The sequence below is a fragment of the Squalius cephalus genome (assembly GCF_949319135.1).
Source record: "Squalius cephalus genome assembly, chromosome: 5".
NCBI lineage: Eukaryota > Metazoa > Chordata > Actinopteri > Cypriniformes > Leuciscidae > Squalius > Squalius cephalus.
The window spans coordinates 49,204,688-49,225,442 of NC_137126.1; the positions used below are offsets into that span (position 1 = coordinate 49,204,688).

A 20,755-nucleotide genomic window follows, 5' to 3' on the forward strand; every position below is an offset into this window, starting at 1 on the left:
TCCAGCCTGACGATCCGACGGTAGCTGCTCGCATCTCAGCCTGCCTGACAGACATTTCTGGCTGGATGAAGGACCACCACCTTCAACTAAACCTTGCGAAGACAGAGCTACTCGTGGTCCCGGCCAACCCAACACTTCACCACAACTTTACCATTCAGCTAGACTCGTCATCAATAACTCCATCTAGGTCAGCCAGGAACCTTGGTGTGGTAATTGATGATCAATTGAACTTCACAGACCACATTGCAAGAACTGCCCGGTCATGTAGATTTGCCTTGTACAACATTAGGAGGATCAGACCCTTCCTATCAGAACATGCTACTCAACTCCTTGTCCAAGCGCTTGTTTTATCCAGACTTGACTATTGTAACTCTCTCCTGGCTGGTCTTCCAGCTTGCACAGTCAAACCTCTGCAACTGATCCAGAACGCCGCAGCTAGAGTGGTCTTTAACGAGCAAAAGGGCACACGTCACTCCTCTCCTCACAAAATTGCACTGGTTGCCAGTTGCCGCTCGCATCAAATTCAAGTCACTGACGTTTGCCTACAGAACAACCACTGGTTCTGCTCCCTTTTACTTTAACTCTTTACTTCAGACTTACGTGCCATCCAGGAACTTGCGCTCTGCAAGTGAACGGCGTCTTGTGGTGCCATCTCAAAGAGGCACAAAATCTCTTTCTCGGACCTTTACCATGACTGTTCCCTGCTGGTGGAATGATCTGCCGAACTCAACCAGAGCGGCTGAGTCCATAGCCACTTTTAAGAAACGGCTGAAGACACTTCTTTTTCGACAGCACTTGATCCAGTAATACTAACACTTTCTCTCTACTACTCTATTCTATTCTGTTCTATAACTTAAAAAAAAAAAAAAAAAAAAAAAAAAATTGCGTTGAATTAAACTGAGAAGGGTCATAGCACTTGCATTTTGTTGTCCTACTGCTAGTTTAACTGCTTCTATTGTTCTCATTTGTAAGTCGCTTTGAATAAAAGCGTCTGCTAAATGAATAAATGTAAATGTAAATGTACATTAATAACAATAATCATAAATGATAACAAATATTTGACTTAAAACATACAGACATTTTTATGTCTCTGAACCGGCCTGAGGAGAAATCTAATGTTAGTTACCTAATAAAGGATTTCAACTTTTGCTTCTGAGCACTTTTAGTACGGACTTCAATTTGTATCAGATAATTATGGGAATATGAAAGGCGGGGTGTTACAGATGTTGAAACATTACTATAACACCACCTGTGTGATTATAACACGTTTATATCTGATTTGCACAATCTGTTTTCTGCAGATATGGTTATGTTACACGATGTCTTTTCTGCAGAATTAGACGGTTAAAGGCACTATTGAAAAACACAAAATAACAGCCACAGCACTGTAAAAATACTGATCCATGTGCAAAGGAACGGATTTCATTTTATATATTTACATTTACATTTGTGCATTTGGCAGACGCTTTTATCCAAAGCGACTTTCATTGCATTTCAAGGTACACATTTACATTCTTATCAGTTCTTGCTTTTCCTGGTAATCAAACAGTAGAGCGTTGGTGCGTGCAACGCCAAGGTCATGGGATTATGCAGCTAATAAGAGTTATGCAAGTTTTGTTCAAGGTGATAAGCATGTGTGTTTGCTGTTTGATATTAAATGACCAGGACAAAACTGTATTTTTAGAAAAGAGTTTTATTCGGAACAGCAGCAAAGTTATATAATATTTTAATCGACAAGCATGATTCTAATCCAATCTGAGCTATTGTTGATTTGATTATTAATGGCAGCTTTTTATTGCTTTATGAAATTCAAGCATGAAGGAACATATTTTTTTTTGCAAATACAATTTGCATTTGGAATGATGTACTGTAACTTCTTCGTTAAAGACCTGGGAGTTCTATTAGACAACAACTTGTCTTTCGAGGGAACATGAGTAACGACACTTTGGGGAATGAATGCCCCCTATGCCACAGTGAACCCCGCCAGTCCTAGTGTGAAGCTGTCACATGCACAACTTAGGACGAGAGCACTCGTGCACCCGGTGTAGAAGGAAGGTCCAGACTATAGAATCTTGTAAAATTATGAGGGGTGGCCCATCCAGCGCATCACACACTTCTTGGATAGGGGCCCCTGAGAGGAGGGCTCTAGAGGACGCCATGCCTCAGGTTGAGTGAGCCCTCATGGCCAAAGGTGAAGGCAAACTGTGCAACTGATAGGCCAGAGAAACAGCCTGAACTATCCAGTTGCTGATGGTCTGTTTGGATGCGGGAAGACCCGAAACACACCAGCAAATGGTCCACACTGGCAACTTCCGCCATTGAGAGGACCTCTGAACATAAAAATTGAGAGCTCTGACAAGGCAGGGTTTCAGAAAGGGTTACAGTCGAAATCCGAGACGTGCCCTTTCGAGGGAACATGATGTTACGGTAACATGAGTTACCTTGTTTTATGTTCATGTTTCATCTACTTTGTAAATCATGTGATCCTGCCATGTGCTCCCCTCATCATGTGTTCTATGTCGTCATGTTCTCATTGGGTTATTGTCTTGATTGTGCACAGGTGTCCCTTGTCTTGTCATTAGTAGTCTATGTATTAAAGCCCTCATGTTTGCCATGTGTCTTTGTCAAGTATTGTTACCTGTAACCAATTTTTGGTGAGTTGTCTGCTTATGTTAAATTTAGAGTGCCATGCCATGCCTTTGTTTAGAATTATTTGAATAAACTGCATTTGGGTTCTCCAAGCTTGCCTCCAGTGGACTAATCATTACACAGAGAGCCTAAACGTGAATTATAAACCTAAGAATTGTGGCATTATAAGTCTTGTAGAAGTGCATTGCATTTTCTGGAGAGACAAATCTTACATTTGCTGTTGTGGTTAGCACATGAATAACAATAATCATAAATGATTACTAATCTTTGAGTCAAAAAATAAATTTCTCCATGACTCTGAACCAGCCAGAGGTTCTATCTCTAATGGATTTAAACTTTTGCTGCTCTTCTGAGCACTTTTGGTACTTGACATTAATTTAAACAGTTTATTGACTTTAATATGTATCAGATAAATATGGGAATATGAAAGGCGGGGTGTTACAGGTCTTAAAACGTGTGTTATACTATAACACCATCTGTGTGATTATAACAGGTTTATCTCTTATCTGATTTGCACAATGTCTTTTCTGCAGAATTAGTGTTCCCACGGTTAAAGGCACAACTGAAAAACACAAAATAACAGCCACATCACTGCAAAAATACTGATCCATGCGCAAAGGAACGGATTTGAGGTCATTTGACATATTCGAATTATGCAGCTAAAGAGTTATGTACGTTTTGTTCAAGGTGATAAGCATGTGTGTTGTTTGCTGTTTGACATTAAATGACCAGGGGTGCGTTCTCCGAAACTACCTTAACGCTACGTCGTTCTTAAGTTGTACCTTAAGAAGTACCTTATCGTTAATACGTGGTTTCCGAAACCTTCTTAGTTAAGTATACCTTCTGTAAGTCATACGTTCGTAAGGTTGGTCTGGAGCGCTCTTAGCTATACCTTATCGCTGCTGACGGTTCATACCGCTAGTGGCCACTACGCAAAAAGCTTTTTTACATCGCAGTTTAATTACACATAGAACATTTTATATGAACATTTAATATAAAATCTGATTTAGTTTTAAAATTACATTTTTACTTTACTTTAAAATTTTACACATAAAATACTTAAGTTGTTATAGCCTACATATGGAAGTGTTTTCATTAATAAAGTTCCCATACACTAATGGTTGTTAGCTTTTTTAATCCTAAGGCACATCAGCTGGCGAACCATTTGACAGAAAAGGCTTAGGAGTCTATAAAGAAAGATGAATTGCACAAACTTTATAGCTATGGCAGCGAGACAGCGAGTACTTGTTTTAAATCAAAGACGGCGCCGTCCGCGGAGCCAGTTAGTGTAGGCTATGTCAACTACATGGCTGGTGGATAATCAGCATACGTTGTGGAGAACATTAACACACTTATGGCCGTGAGGGTTTGGGATTGCACACTTGCTAAATTATAAACACATACTCATATTTATTTCTGCATGTACATATTTCAATGAGCCCCGATAAATGCAGTTTGTACTATTTCTAAAACGCTTCTTTATAAAGAACATTGTTTTCTCAATACTTTACCTATACCGCTGTGAAGGAAAGAGCGCACAATCGATCATCGAGGCATCGATATCAACCTATTCAGCGCCTCCACCATGGACAGCGCCTGCTAAGGTCGAACTTAAGAAGGTTTACCTTAAGCAACATCCTAAGGTATAGTTCGGAGAACACACGTAGGAAAGGTATACCTGTAGTTAAGGTGTACCTTTTGAGTCTTCGTAGCGCGCTAAGAGACAACGTTATCGGAGAACGCACCCCAGGACAAAACAGTATTTTAAGAGAAGAGTTTATTTAATTGGAACAGAAGCAAAGTAATCGGCAAGCATGGTTCTAATCCAATCTGAGTTATTGTTGAGTTGATTATTAATGATCAGGGGTGCGTTCTCCGATAACGTTGTCTCTTAGCGCGCTACGAAGACTCAAAAGGTACACCTTAACTACAGGTATACCTTTCCTACGTGTGTTCTCCGAACTATACCTTAGGATGTTGCTTAAGGTAAACCTTCTTAAGTTCGACCTTAGCAGGCGCTGTCCATGGTGGAGGCGCTGAATACGTTGATATCGATGCCTCGATGATCGATTGTGCGCTCTTTCCTTCACAGCGGTATAGGTAAAGTATATTGAGAAAACAATGTTCTTTATAAAGAAGCGTTTTAGAAATAGTACAAACTGCATTTATCGGGGCTCATTGAAACATGCAGAAATAAATATGAGTATGTGTTTATAATTTAGCAAGTGTGCAATCCCAAACCCTCACGGCCATAAGTGTGTAAATGTTCTCCACAACGTATGCTGATTATCCACCAGCCATGTAGTTGACATACACTAACTGGCTCCGCGGACGGCGCCGTCTTTGATTTAAAACAAGTACTCGCTGTCTCGCTGCCATAGCTATAAAATTTGTGTAAACTCATCTTTCTTTATATAGACTCCTAAGCCTTTTCTGTCAAATGGTTCGCCAGCTGATGTGCCTTAGGATAGTAATTAAAAAAGCTAACAACCATTAGTGTATGGAAACTTTATTAATGAAAACACTTCCATACACTGGGTGTAGGCTATAACAACTTAAGTATTTTATGTGTAAAATTTTAAAGTAAAGTAAAAATGTAATTGTAATACTAAATCAGATTTTATATTAAATGTTCATATAAAATTTTCTATGTGTAATTAAACTGCGATGTAAAAAAGCTTTTTGCGTAGTGGCCACTAGCGGTATGAACCGTCAGCAGCGATAAGGTATAGCTAAGAGCGCTCCAGACCAACCTTACGAACGTATGACTTACAGAAGGTATACTTAACTAAGAAGGTTTCGGAAACCACGTATTAACGATAAGGTACTTCTTAAGGTACAACTTAAGAACGACGTAGCGTTAAGGTAGTTTCGGAGAACGCACCCCTGCTATTTATGGCTTAATGAAATTCAAGCATGAAGGAACATATCAAAACATACAGAAATTGTGAAGCGCAAACATAACTAACCTCTGATGATGACACACAAATCACATTTTGCAGTAATAATGCTGATTAATGCTAAGTGATGATTAAGACAGAAAAAGAAATGAAACACTATTTATTGTATAATGACTCAGTTTAGTCTTTATTGGGTGTGTATTATGTTTAGTCATAGTGTTGGATTTTGTCGTGCCATTGCCTGGATGTATTTAGCTTTAGTGACCACACGGATCTGCTCCAGAAGTTTCACTCTGTTGTTTCTGATGTTTTTTCCAGCGACCTCCAGCGCTGTAAGGATCTTGAAAGGTCTTATATTTGTTCCTCCACTCCTCAATTTTATCTGAAGAAACATTAACACACTTAAATCAGAACACAGTTGATATTTCAGTTTTATTCAGGACATTGTAAGATCATAACTTGCCTCCACAGTTGCCCACATTAAAGATGCCATGTGTAAAAATTGAGGTAAAAATATCCCAAAAATTAGCTACATGCATCAAAAGAATGAGAAGAAATAAGGGCGATGATGTCATTAAAAAAATGTCAAGTTATAGAGCTGCAGAGATATCAACCTTAATTAGCATTAGCATTACTAGCCACGGCCCGACAGTTGTTGTAATACCAGTTTCGGCCATGGGAGGCGGTATACGGGCAACATAACCACCAGCCAAACATGCAATACACGAATAACTCGCACGGCTTGTGGGCGTACTTGAACCTGATGTCTATAGAGAGCCTAAGTCCCTCCCCTTCCGGTCGACCACCATGGGACCTTATTTCGGAAAAACATTGTATGGTAGTCAATGGCGAGAGACAACAAATATTTTGATCTCGTTTGAATTGTGCCCTGATTTACACATATGATGTTTGTCAATTTAAAAGATACATTTTAAAGTCAAGAAAGTCGCAGCTTGATATAAAACTGCTGAGGTATAAGACTGTGAAAACACGTAATTACAAAGACTACAAACCCAGAAGGCGCACACGCGACGTCATACCTTTTCTCTCAATGAATGAAGCTAACTTTACTGAAGCTAACGTCAGTCATTGTTTCTATAGTCTTACATTATAATGGTAACGTTACACCGTCATGCCTTAGTGTTTTGAGCCAGAATACACACATACGAGCAACGGATCTTGTGACGCACATAGTGCGAGACGAGAGATGTAGTTCATTGAGCAATTTTCACATAAAACTAAACGTTACTCTTCTGTTTTATGACAAACTGCGACTTTCTTTACTTTCATAATTACCTTTTAAATTGGCAAACATCATATGTGTAGTTCAGGGCACAGTTCAGACGGAATAAAAAGATAAGTTATCTCTCGCCATTGACTTCCATACATATTTTTTCCGAAATAAGGTCCCATGAGCCGGAAGCGGAGGGGCGGGACTTAGGCTCTCTATAGGCCTATTTCACAAGATGGCGGCCGTGATCGGAAGTAGGGTAGCGATACTTCCGGTCGCGCCACCACCCGCTCATACTGTCTATGCGCCCGCTACGATCGCCATTCGTTTTTAAAATGGACTGTGAACAGCGCGTTTTCTCTCAGTCATTCATGTATTTGCCAAAAGTACATATATCAGATGTTGTCCGTTTTGTTGACAGTTTTCAGGGAGATGTGAAAAGATCAAAATTGGACAAAGGGTACAAATTCTTTTTTGAGCAATTTATTTTTGATTACCAAGGTATGTTATATTTACGATAGCCAATTTACAATTTATCTTTTGTTGATTTAATGGATCATTTCAAAGCGGTGTAATAAAACAAAATCAGTTTTAACCATGTGTGTATGTGTGTATTTGGACACTTCAGTCTCAAATATTATTGCAGGGACAGTGGTAATTAGGGCCAGATGTTATAGGTCATTAAGAAAGCGTGAGGAACCACATCAGCTTGAGGTAAATACATAACTTACTGGATTTAGCTAATGATGAATGGTATATTTTCTGATAACCAGATAAATTCTAATGAATTACTTGTCTCAGTATCAATAGCAACAGCAGCTATAGACACTGTTGAAAAACCATTCCATTCATTAAAATTGCATTAAACTTGATGACTAATCTCACACTTACTATATCTTTACCCACAAAATAAATAAATAAATTGAAATGATGTCTGATTGTATGTGTGATTTCTAGTATCTTTTTTTTTATTTTTTTTTATTCAATGTTATTTAATCCAGGAGAGTGCAGAATTCATAATGAATTACACTAGATTATGGCTCATTTTCATGTTACCACCATGAATGAAACTAAGAATTGTACATCTTTCCAGTGAATTTAATTTAACTTCGCTGTTTATCTAAACATGAAAATAATTAAATGAATGCAAATAAATAATAATAAACAAATTTTAGACTAAAAACATCAATGCAGTAAGTGATATTACGTTTAAAAAAAAAATCATGTTGCAAAAACATATTTTAGTGTCTCTAGAGACCCCCCAAAAAACAATGTACACCCTAAATGAACAACACACAAAGGTTAAATGAAGATGTGAAATATATGAGTCTTTCTATCACTTTCTTCAGATCACGCTTGAATCCAACTATCCACCTCAAATGGCAGCTTATACTTGTACTTGTGCTGCTGGAAGAAGTTTGTGCAACCACCTGGTAGCACTACTTTACCAGACAGCACATTACAGTACATTAGGAACCAAAAATGTTCCAGCTGCCCTTGCTTGCACAAGCAAACAGCAGACCTGGCATAGGCCACGCTCCCAGGTAACAAAACAAAAAAAAACAAAAAACTAAACAGTTTTAATTTTGACAACAGTTAATAATAAATAAAAATGTATGTAAAGTGCATGATGTGCAAATCAGATTACAATCAAGTGCAATATACACATGTTTTGTCAGGGCATCACTCCTGAACCAGTGGATGAGCTTGTAGTGCGCAAGCCAAAAGCCTCTGGTAGGAGCTGTGTGCAGTCTACTCTGTACAGAGCATATGGAGGTAATCTCCAAATACTAATACAATACATCTTCACATTAGATAAGAATTAACACACTGAAGCATGAACATTTTTGTTTAAGGACCTTTGCCTGACAAAGACATGATTGCTGGAGCAGCATCCCTCATCTCCCTTCGACCACAACCGCTTATAGCCAAAATTATTGATGGAATGTCTGCTGTAAGCATGGTGTCCTCTAAATTTGGAGAGGTCCCAAAAGGTTCACTGCTGTCTTATCAGTGTCCAGCTGTGACACCAAAGGATGTGTTTATTCATCCATATGCTCCACAATTCCCCCCATTACCTGTCCGACAATACACACTTCCACAATTTAATTTTGTCCCTGGTAGCTGGGCTGAACTCCTGCATATGCAGAGTCTGGAGGTGACCCCTGAGATATCAGGGATCGTTGAGGAGGGAACAAGGGGTCAATCCAAAAGCCCACTCTGGTTTAGCATGCGTCACCTCCGTCTTACAGCAAGCAAGTTCCATGAAGCTGCTCATGTCAGATCAGAGTCCACAGCAAAGACACTTGCTGGCCGGATCATTAAAGGTGCCCCCCAGACCAAAGCAATGCGTAGAGGAATGGAGCTTGAGCCAGAGGTTCTTCGCCGCTATGCTGAGACGTTTGAAGTTAACGTTCTTCCATGCGGTCTCATCATCCACCCCGATGCTCCACACCTCGGTGCCAGTCCAGATGGTAAAGTGGTGGACCCAAACGAAGAACCTCCCTATGGCCTAGTTGAGGTTAAGTGCCCTGATGTGAACGACATTGGAGAGGCATCACACACCAATATTATTGGGGGTCAAGCAAAACTAAAAAAAAAACACACCTACCACTGGCAAATCCAGGGTCAGCTGATGGTCACTGGCTTAGCTTGGTGTGATCTGGTGACTGATACAAGGAGTGACTTCACCGTGGAGAGAGTATGGAGGGATGATGAGCTGATCCAAGAAATCAAGGCTAAAGCTGATGAATTCTACTTTGGTACATACATCCATGTTTTGCTAGGGCGAAAATAGTCAAGAAAGTGACCAACCAAAGACGTTTATATTATTCACAGTTATGCATGTTGTATGTTTCTAAGCTTTATGATAAATGTTATTTTAAAAATGTTTCCCAAGCCTGACAGAAATTGATAATGGATCGTTTTGCATGTGACAGCCACACAATATTTTATTATAAAATGACCAAGACAGACAAAATCAAGTAATTATATTTAAAATATACCTTCAGTCAGTTATTGCCCATTTGGATCGCACTTAGTCTGGAACCTCACCCTTGAGCATGCCAAACCCGTGGAAAAAGCACCAGAATGACTTACTCTTGGGATCAGGAACACACAAGCCTTTCCACCACGTCAAGGTGGCGATCCTTGGAAAGGACATTCACTCTGCATTCATTCTTATTACTACTCACTTTACCTTGCTGTCTTTTATGTCTTACTGCCGCTGCTGCTCTCGCTGTTTGTGTCACTCCTACGTCCTTCCTGCTGCTGAGGCTGCTGCTGTACTTTCCTGGTAGCTCAGTGGCATAACACCTACACCATACACACCACAATCTCACCTCAACACGACCATACACACAACCATACACACAAATTTGAATTAATATTTAATTATTATCATTCATAATGATTTCAGTTAATTTTATCTACACCACAAATTAAGCTAAGTACTTTATCATCAGCCCCAAACTGCTGCCAGATACTTTATGTAGAACTCAGTGGCTCTGGTGCTGCTAACCTCAAAGTCTGAAGCCATGTGAACTTAACACTCTGACATTTTTCATTTGGGGTGACACTAGTGATCTTTGGGGTCTCCAGAGTCCCCAGGCAACATGTATTTTTATAACAGAATAATTTTTTTTTTTTTTTTTTTTACAAAAAGTAATTTTACTCTATTTATTAATGGTTTTACTCCATATTTGTGCAGTTTTTGGAGGATCTATGATATATATTATATATAAATAATTAAAAATGTTTTTTAAATAGGTTTTTATACAAAAACAGTTTATGTAAAATTTACTTTATAAAAGACTCAAATTTCTAAATTTCATTTATGGGGATAACATGGATAATTTTACATGGTTTTACAACAGATATGTACAGTTATACTATATATTGAGAACAAAAACATGACACATAAACATCAAAATGCAATGAACTGAACAGCATTACAAATGAGCAAATAAAGCAGTAACTGTGTGTGTGTGTGTGTGTGTGTGTGTGTGTGTGTGTGTGTGTGTGTGAGTGTGAGAGTGTTCACATCGTCGATGTGTCCACATCACCGATGTGTCAGCGTCACCAAATTTGGATGATGTTCCTGGCTGGCATGTTCACTCTTTCCAGTATTTTACCTCACCTTCAAAATCTAAAGGACCCTGGTAATTTGCCATCATGCAACAGCAGGACCACATCTGATTCACTGTGCCTGCCAAGGTGAGGGGAATTGGGCAATCCCAAATGTGGTACTCTTTTACCCGCCTTATTACGCGTTCCACAAGGATGCGGAGTCTGGCTATGGCCTGGGTTCTCTCTGTTTCCTCTCTGCTGAACTGGTCTCTGTGCTTGAAAGGGGGAATGATTAGTTTTGCCCCAACAACCTCCAATAGCTTTCCAATGAGAAAGCCCTTGTCTGCCATAACCTCATCACCTGGCTCCAGCAAGTCCAAGATTCCTGACTGCCTTGTCAACTCCTTATCAGAGATAGAGCCAGTGAACAACTTTGATGCAAATGTGATTGCACCACAGGGTGCAACTCCAATCAAAACTTTGAAGGTGGTATGGCTCTTGTAGGTTGAGAATGTTTCAGAGTGAAGGGTAATTGCCTCTGGGCTCTCACATCTGAACTCTGTGCAGTCAATAATGACCCTCACATTTGGGCAGTACTGCTGAAATTTCACAGGCATTGTTCGATTCACTTGTTCACGGGTCATCCATATTTGAATGGATCCCAACACAAGGTACAAGTAGTTTGCCCATGTGATAACAATGCGACTCACGGTAGAAGTGCTCACTCCAAATAGCTCAGCTAATACTCTCTCTCTAAGGCCAACAGCGACCCGCAAGCAAAACATGAAGAACTCATCAATGAGTTGCATCTTACGCTGGGGGCTTGGCTTCACGACCTCTTTCTCTGCAGTGGAAATTCCAATCCTCTTGGCTTTGGACCAGTACACGATCTTGGATGCAGAGGGCTCAATAGATCTCCAGAAAACCATAAATATGTTTTTGGATGAGAACCTTGTGAAATACCTGAAGTCTTCATCAGATACACACCATCTATCCAGCAAAGGTCGGGAGATGGTAAGCCTTGACACCAGTTCTTCCAGCTCCTTTATTTTTTCTAGTGCCTCATCAAGAGCACCTAATTAAAAAGAACAAAAGAAAACTTTTTTTTTTTTTTTTGGTGTTAAACATGACACTTTATCAATAGAGGAAAAAAAAAAATCGTATTAATTTGGTAAATTGCTATTACATGTTTATGCAGTTATAGAACAGTTAGAACATCACTATTCTTTATTCACCCCAACAGCCTCACATACCATTTTTTATTTATTTTTTAGTTCTGTTTAATCAATTGTTCATATTGTCTCCATTGTTGCACATTTATTAATAACTAGAATTATCTTTGCTCATGTATGTCCCCTGTCAATGTCCCCCAATTCTGCACATTTTGCATGACTCCTTAAATAAACACACGAAGAGTTAAAATTTGAACACGATGAGCTCAAAGTCACGACTTCAGAAGAGGGAAGTAAGTTAGGACGTTTCCGATAGAACGTAAAGGCAGCATAAAATTACCAGTAAGTTAATAGCTATATTTTAAATCGCGGTATTGGGTTGGACTCCGCAGCAGACCCTGCAAATAATTACATAAAACACATTCATCTTACTAACATGCTCCACTGTTAGCAAAACTGCTACTATATGCTACAATAATTTTTGGATAACAACATGTTACACTCACCCGGGGGAGGGCGACTGTCGTAATCGTGCTCCTGCACCAGCAGCGCGACATCAGCACTCTCCATTTCTGCTTCCTCCTGTACACAGCAGACACCTCTTTTTGCCGTCCGTGTCTGGCGTAATTTAACTTCTCCCCAGTTGTTCCATGTAAACCGGGAAGGCACGGCCTGCGGTGTAAGATAATTACGACCGGACTCTCTAACACGGACTTCATCCTCCGTGAAGTGCTTAGAACACAAAAAAGTGCTGCCTTTCCTGACTATAAACGTCGGCCCCTCCTCTCTTCGTATAGCCCAAATCCAACGCCTCTTCAACATATCGTCGCAAGGAAAGCTGTGGAACGATAAATAAGGTTGTTTCTTTTTTGAATTGAAACAAAAAGGTGCGCAACAAGTCTGACTGCTTTTTGTCTCCGCCATTGTTCTCCGACTGCTACTGCTAGCGCTCTCACCGGAAAAGAGTTTACCCTACTTCCGGTCTCGGCGGCCATTTTTGTGAAATAGGCCTATTGTGTGGAAAGTACAGCCCACTACTACATTTCAGTTCAGGGAAGAGAGCGGAAGGATGGCTGAAGCCCTTGGCAAGAGACCCCTACCACCACCCGCTGCAGGGAAAAAACCGCGCTCTGAAGCACAAATAAAATCTCAAAAGGCTATCCGCCACACTGGCGGGTGAACGTTCATACCAAAATATGACATTTTAAGCGCGCACGCGCTCTTCTGCCTCTAAGAACTAGCAGAGAGAGAGCGAGAGCGAGCCCCGGCCGCGCGCGCGCGCGCACTCACTCACTATATTCAGAGCGGTCAAGTTTCCCTGTACTTTTTGACAAGCGTCCTTGACAGGGCGGCCAGAGCTTCTTTGCAGCTCAAGTTGGCGGCGGTGTATACAGTTTTAGTAACGCTCTATCTGTTGACGGCGCTGAGGAAAAAGCTCCCGCCACTGGAAGAAGCTGTCGCCGCCCATTTGTGTCTTCCTGCGCACCCATCAAAGCCGTGCAGAACGTCTTCAGCACTCACGGATCGCGCATACTCCGCCGCTGGCCAGGCTGCTTCTGCTTTACACACCCTGGACGCACGAAACGTAACGGAAAACATTGCAATGTGTAATGAGACCGAATGTTTTTTGGTGACTAATGATAACTTAGCTAGAAGTGGTATTGCTAATGAAAATCAAACTAGATATATGCTGCTAAATTAGCTTCAGGCGGGCAGCATACGTAACACTCTAAATAGATGTTGTCCCTATTTTCACTTGTATATGTGCAGCTAAGAAGGTAGGGGCGGAGCATAGAGACTATGCCGTTTCTCGTTTGTTACTCTAGAGTAGACCAATTCACTTTCTGGAGGTATACTGCCCCCATCTGGTATGGAATGTGGAGTATGACTTGATTTTTTTTGCCAGACATGACACATGGCACCTTTAAAGAGAGGGATGTGGATCACGGTTGGAGTGTTTTGGCCTTTGAACACATAGAAGTCTTTCGGTTTCTCTGAGAGTTCACTGGCTATGTTGGCCTCAGGGAAAGGGATCTTTAGTTTATTGCACGTCTCGGCAGTTTCCCTCACTGTCTGTGGTGGAAAAGCATTAAGCAGCATCACTCTATTAAAAGTGTTAGATATTTCAGTGGACATTAAAGTTGTTATTCACTCAGAATGTCCAGGGGTTCATGTGTGTCATCCAAGAAACTGCCAGTGGCAAGACCAATCAGAACAAATAACTTACACATTAATTATTTTATTTATTTTATTTGATGTTAAATAACACCCCTGCTCTGGCCTTCAGATCTTCCTCCAAATTTTTCCCCTCCACTTTTTAAGCAACGTAGGAAAAGATCCAGGAGATTTTAAACTACCAAATATCTATGATACACTGTTCTTGTTGAGTGATAATAATTTGACATTTAAGCATTATTATGGGTCTTATATTAGAATAGATTATTTCAGTATATTTTTTGTGGCAGTTTTTGTAAACATGTACACAGCTGCGTTCTTTCAGGCAAGGAACATCTACAAATGAAACTATCACAAAAACTTCCTCAGATTCGTTGGCCAAGTCTTCTGCAAGTTATGTAGTGTAATTATTGGTTAAATTTGAGATACTTACCTTCCACTTACAAAATTTGTCCTTAGAACCATCAATCCAGAGCAAAACATTGAATTCAAGGTAGTTCAATGTAACATGTAAACATGTACAGTCGCCTGACAGCGAGAAGGTCCCTGGTTTGAGTCCCGGTTGAGCCCGGAGGCCTTTCTTCTTGGAGTTTGCATGTTCTCCCCATGTTGGCGTGGGTTTTCTCTGGGCGCTCCAGTTTCCCCAACAATCCAAAGTCAAACTGGTGGCATTAAATTGTTTACAATTTACAAATTGGCACAAAAACTTGTTTGTGATTTTTCGTTTTGTTCAAGGTGATAAAATCAATAACTGTGTGTTCCATAAATACACTTTCACACATTTTGAATAATTTTTAACCACTTTTTGCAGACTGACTGGAATTTATACACACAAATTTTGTTCACAAGTTTGTTTTCTTCACATCTCATGTTTCATCTCAGGCTCTTCACTGCACTGATTGGTAAACAAGTACCAACTTTTACATTTACATTACATGCATTTATCCAAAGTATCTTATATTGCATTCAAGGTATAGACCTATATTTGATCAGTTCAGGATTCAATTCAGGAAATTAAACTCATTACCTAGTTTAAATCTAAATAACACTGGGAAATCAATGTGGCCGTAAATAATTGTAACAAGGTTCGTTGTTATGGGAAGAAAGAGGCGGGAACCGGCGAACATTCAAAGATTTTAGTAGCAAAATGTTTAAATGGGGGGGGGGGGGGTAATGTTTAAATTTTTGCTGTATTTTGTCTATATTGTTAATACACTGTATATATGTAGTACGCATATATTGTAATTAAATATTATTTTAATTGTATTGTAATGTACTATATTTTGGAGCTTGCATTTATAATCCTTTTCTTTCTCTTTTTTTGTAACTGACTCTTTTGTAACTGAAGGAATACTTTTGTTTAATCTCATCCTGATTTTTTAGTCCATATGTCGAAACAAATGCTGTATTGTCTTTCTTTTAGTAAGCTAACTCTCTGATTGAAAAGCATCGATAAAATGAGTTAAACTAAAAGTGCATAAATACACAATCATTATGGTGAAAAATTATTTGGGGGATTCGTATTTCAGAGTGATACAGTTTTCTATTTTCCATACAACAAAATGCACAAAGTCTATAACATTCAGACAATAACTGTTTAAAATGAACTGCAGACTAAACTGTATTCAAATCTAGAATATCTGATATCTAAATATATCAAATAAGTCATGTTAACTTCATTACTGGTCTGTCTGTCTGGCTGTCTTTGCAGTGAGGTGAGAATCTCTGAATAAAAACGAGGAATAGTTTGTGGTCAGAAGGAGAAATGCTGTTCAACAAAGCCTGAAGAAGCTTCAGATACACTGTGGCCAGGTGAAACATTTTCTGTTACATATTTCTGACTGGCTAATGAACATCAGGGGCCCTATTTTAACGATCTGAAACGCAAGTGTCAAAGCGCAAAACGCAAGTAACTTTGTGGGCAGATCTCGGCGCTGTTGCTATTTTCCCGGCGGGATAAATGACACTTGCGCCCGGCGCAAATCTAAAATGTGTTGGTCTGAAGTAGCTTCATTACTCATAGGTGTGGTTTGGGCGTAACGTGAAATAAACCAATCAGAGCGACATCTCACATTCCCTTTAAGAGCAGGCACGCTTGTTCTAAATCGGATTCCTATTATAACGGCGGATTTGCCAGGATCGGTTCACAGCCGAGGAGAGCAACGCTCTTGTCAGGGACATTGGGGATGGAGAAACCCACCCAAATTAACTTCAGTTAAAAAGGCGTATGATAATTTGGGTAAATGTGTAAGCTAGATGTATGCTTTTATAATAAATTATCTATCTATCTATCGTAATAATGTATGATTTGCAAAAATGAGAACTACTGCTTCTGTGTGTTATGATGAAAGGAGATGAACCCAATAGCAGACAGTATGCAAGTGAACTACATTTATTACCGAAAAACAGGTAAAACAAAACCCACGAGGGGGCAAAACAAGACAGGGTAGATATTAGACAGACAAGACTAGACTAAGACTCAGACAATAAACTAACAGCTAAGACAGGATCAAACTCTTCTTACTAGACAAGACTTTCAACAGGTTACTCACAGATTGTTTCATACAATGAATGACAATGAACCAGCACAGGACAGCAAACACAAGGGGATTAAATAGGGAGAAACTAATGAGGGAAACAGGTGACCAGGGTGAAGCAATGATGACTAAACAAGGATAACAAGGGGGCGGGGCAAGAGAACGAGACAACACAAGCACATGGCCCAAACAAATGGCCATGTGCTTGTACACAAAACATGAGTCTGTCATGATTCTGCCTCAAGACTAATGAAAATCAAGGACACGAGTGCAGAATCATGACAGAACCCCTCCCTTAAGGAGCGGCTTCCAGACGCTCCTCAAGGGAACATCAAACGCGGGACATGACGGACTGAGACAGACACGAACCAACAATACATGACAAATAACAATAAAGGCAAACATGAATAAACAATAACAGGGTTAGGGTGAAAAATCAAAAACAATAAACAAGGCAAAGGAGGTGGAGGAAACACAAAGTCCTTGGGGGGCAGTCCAGGGTGAATGGGACCAGGATGAATGGGTGAGACAGGAGTACTTGGTTGACGGGGTGAGGGTTTAGGGCGAGGAGTCCGGGGAGACCGGGACGGGGACAAACGAGGAACAGTCTTGGGGGAAACTGTCTGGGGTGAGGTGGTGACAGGGCAAACACCGGGAGGTAAAACAGGAATCCGGGCGGGGGAAACAGTCGAAGACATAACAGGACTCAAGACAGGGGATGTAGAAGGAGACCGTAGAGGGGAAGCTGGGACTGAGCTCACGGATGACTCAGATCCCAAACTCAACATCTCCGACTCTAGAACAGCGTTCTCCGCAGCAGTCTGGTGTACGGTGCTCTCCGCAGCCGTCTGGGGTACGGCGCTCAGTAGCTGGCCTGGGAACAGAGCTCTCTGCAGCTGACTTGGGATCAGCATTCTCTGCAGCCGGCTTGGGATCAGCGATCTCTGCAGCTGGCTTGGGATCAGCGCTCTCTGCAGGTCTCGGCACGGGGACTGGGGACAAGACAGGTCTGACAGGGACTTCTAGGATCTTGACAAGACGTGATAAATAATCTGACAGGGTTTTAGCAGCAATGACGACAGGCATTTCTTGATGTGCTGACACTGACTGCAGAACTGCTTCCGCAGCTAAATCGGCCACAGCTTTCTCTGCAGCTAACTCAGGAACAGTGCACACGTCTGCAGACTCAGGTACTGCGCTCTTTGCAGGTTCAGAAACAGCCTTCACTGCTGCTGGTTCTGGGGCAGTGCTTTCAATAGCAGCAGCAGGCTCTGGAAACGCGCTTTCAGTAGCGGGCTCCGGGACAGCGCGTTCAGTAGCGGGCTCTGGAACAGCGCTTTCTGTAGCAGTAGCGGGCTCTGGAACATCGCTTTCAGTAGCGGGCTCTGGAACAGCGCTTTCTGTAGCAGTAGCGGGCTCTGGAACATCGCTTTCAGTAGTGGGCTCTGGGACAGCGCTTTCTGCAGCAGCGGGTTCAGGACCAAGCAGAAATGAAGGACGGGAGGCTCACTTCCTCCTAGGTCGCGGTGCAGATGCCGTTGGAGGACTGGTGAGTGGTTGGGGAACCATGGCGGGATCTGTGTCTGGCTTTGGAAGATCAGTCTCTAGGAGGGCTGATTCCGTCGCAGAGGACTCTGATGCCGACTCCCAAGAGGTCCGTCTCCCTCGCTTGCCGAGAAGACCTTCGGGTCCGGATGACGTCTCAGGAGTGGAAGTGGGACCAGCTTGATCCCCCTGGGAAACAACACCTAGGACACAACCCTCCGGAATCACTGGCAGCTTGACTGGTGGTGAAGACAAAATGGACCCCCGCGACTCCCTCCTCGATAAACAATCCACCATATCAGTGAACGAATGGCCAACCAGCTTCTCCCGTTCAGCCAGGGGTGGAAGAGAGTTGAGACCCGCAATGAGGTAGCGGTTTAGGAGGACATCAGGCAGGAAAAACCTCCTCTCATTCGCGACCCGAGCATACTCCCTCAATGATAGCTCTCCCTGGGAGGGAATCGGGAGTTTGCCCCTCTTAGAGTCAGCGATGGTCCTGTGCCACCAATCCTTCAGATCATCTGGGTTATGCTTGACAAAAGAGGACATAATGTCTGCTGAGTTCGGTCTTGGCTGGTTCATTCTGTTATGATGATGAAAGGAGATGAACCCAATAGCAGACAGTATGCAAGTGAACTACATTTATTACCGAAAAACAGGGAAAACAAAACCCACGAGGGGGCAAAACAAGACAGGGTAGATATTAGACAGACAAGACTAGACTAAGACTCAGACAATAAACTAACAGCTAAGACAGGATCAAACTCTTCTTACTAGACAAGACTTTCAACAGGTTACTCACAGATTGTTTCATACAATGAATGACAATGAACCAGCACAGGACAGCAAACACAAGGGGATTAAATAGGGAGAAACTAATGAGGGAAACAGGTGACAAGGGTGAAGCAATGATGACTAAACAAGGATAACAAGGGGGCGGGTCAAGGGAAAGAGACAACACAAGCACATGGCCCAAACAAATGGCCATGTGCTTGTACACAAAACATGAGTCTGTCATGATTCTGCCTCAAGACTAATGAAAATCAAGGACACGAGTGCAGAATCATGACACTGTGTAGATGAGAGAATCAAAGTGTATGCGCGTTGTGCACACGCTACATTGATTATGGCCAAGCATGCGCCCTTAAAATAGCATATGAATAACATGCGCAACACGCCACTGACTTTAAACTATTTTTTCCTGGTTAGTGGCGCAATTGTTTTCTAAACCTGCAAAATAGCATGAAGGAACGTTTGCGCCGGGACACGCCTCCTTTTTTGCGCTGAACCGTCCAGGGAGCGCAAGTTCATTCCCTAGTTTAGCGACGTGCTTCTGTGGAGGGAAAAGCGCGCTTTGCGCTGGTGCAAAATAGGAATGACACATGCGTCGGTGTACAAAGTCAATTGCGCTGGGTGCAAGATAGAGCCCATAGTGTTTGAACTTGGACTCAAATATAAAGAAATGCGGTCATTGCTTAAGTGAAAGATAGGGTAGATAGGGCCCCAGATGTTAAACATCAGCTTCACTCTCTAGAACAGTGGAGGGCCAGCCACTGTCTTGCCGAGTTTAGCTAAGTAAACACTCCTGAACCAGCTAAACAAGGTCTTTTACTAGAAACTTCCAGACAGGTGTGTTGAGGCGAGTTGGAGCTAAACTCTGCAGGACAGTGATGCTCCAGGGCCGAGTTTGGACACCCCTGCTCTAGATTGTAAAAAATGGCTCATGCTTAATGTTTCAGGATGAGGTGCCAAACATTGCATTACTGGGATCTGGAGGAGCAGAAAGAGCCATGGTGGGTTTGCTGGGATCCCTGGATCAACTCCAGAAAACAGGTCTTCTGGATTGTGTGCTTTATCTGAGCGGAGTCTCTGGATCCACCTGGTACACACACACACACACACACACGCACGCACACACACACACACGAACACCTCTTATTTGACAAACGAACTAAATGAAGTAGTTTACTGGATGAACAAGCTGAAGCTGAAGCGTGCGGGGAAGTCATAAAAATCCATGATCCATTTTAGTGGAAGTGAGGGACTGTAAGTTTTGAATGCTTATATCTCCTAAATACGAATTTTGTCATTGGTTTTGAACACACCAGCTTATTCATAAACGTAATGCTAACATTTCATACTAAAAGCTAAAAAACGTACATTTTGATTTCAGGGGGCCTTTAAGAGGATGCATTGTGTAACGGTCAAAACGGTAATTTGAGGTACAATGAGATCTTTCCAACTTAACCCTTTACTGCTTCCAAATTTCTGAACTCTATTACCTCCAAAAATATTTAGGCCTGTATTTAAGGTGCATTTTAATTTCATATAAAATTTTCATCCATTTGGATTAAATAGTATAATAGACTAATAAACATAATTTATCATACAAATTTGTCATACAAAATATAAATGAGAATGAGATTTATGTAGTAGTACTAATAAACTGAACGTTTTAAATACACAATCAACAGGTTT

The 20,755-nt window shown here is 41.3% G+C and overlaps 1 protein-coding gene and 1 long non-coding RNA gene across 3 annotated transcripts in view; one reads left to right on the forward strand and one right to left on the reverse strand.

Moving 5' to 3' along the window:
- The window catches only part of LOC307159169 (cytosolic phospholipase A2 gamma-like), a gene marked incomplete at both ends in the record, with an annotated part of 202,050 nt that overhangs the window by 33,085 nt on the left and 148,210 nt on the right, over nt 1-20,755 (forward strand). The window lies entirely within an intron of this gene.
- LOC307158150 lies at nt 8,794-10,155 on the reverse strand. Of its 2 annotated transcripts, none has more exons than XR_013821190.1 (3): nt 9,980-10,155; nt 9,392-9,499; nt 8,794-9,311 (listed from the first exon to the last, which is right to left on the reverse strand). It is a non-coding gene; the product is annotated as an uncharacterized lncRNA (long non-coding RNA). The 2 variants fall into 2 exon arrangements; XR_013821191.1 differs by having other exon boundaries at nt 9,975-10,155.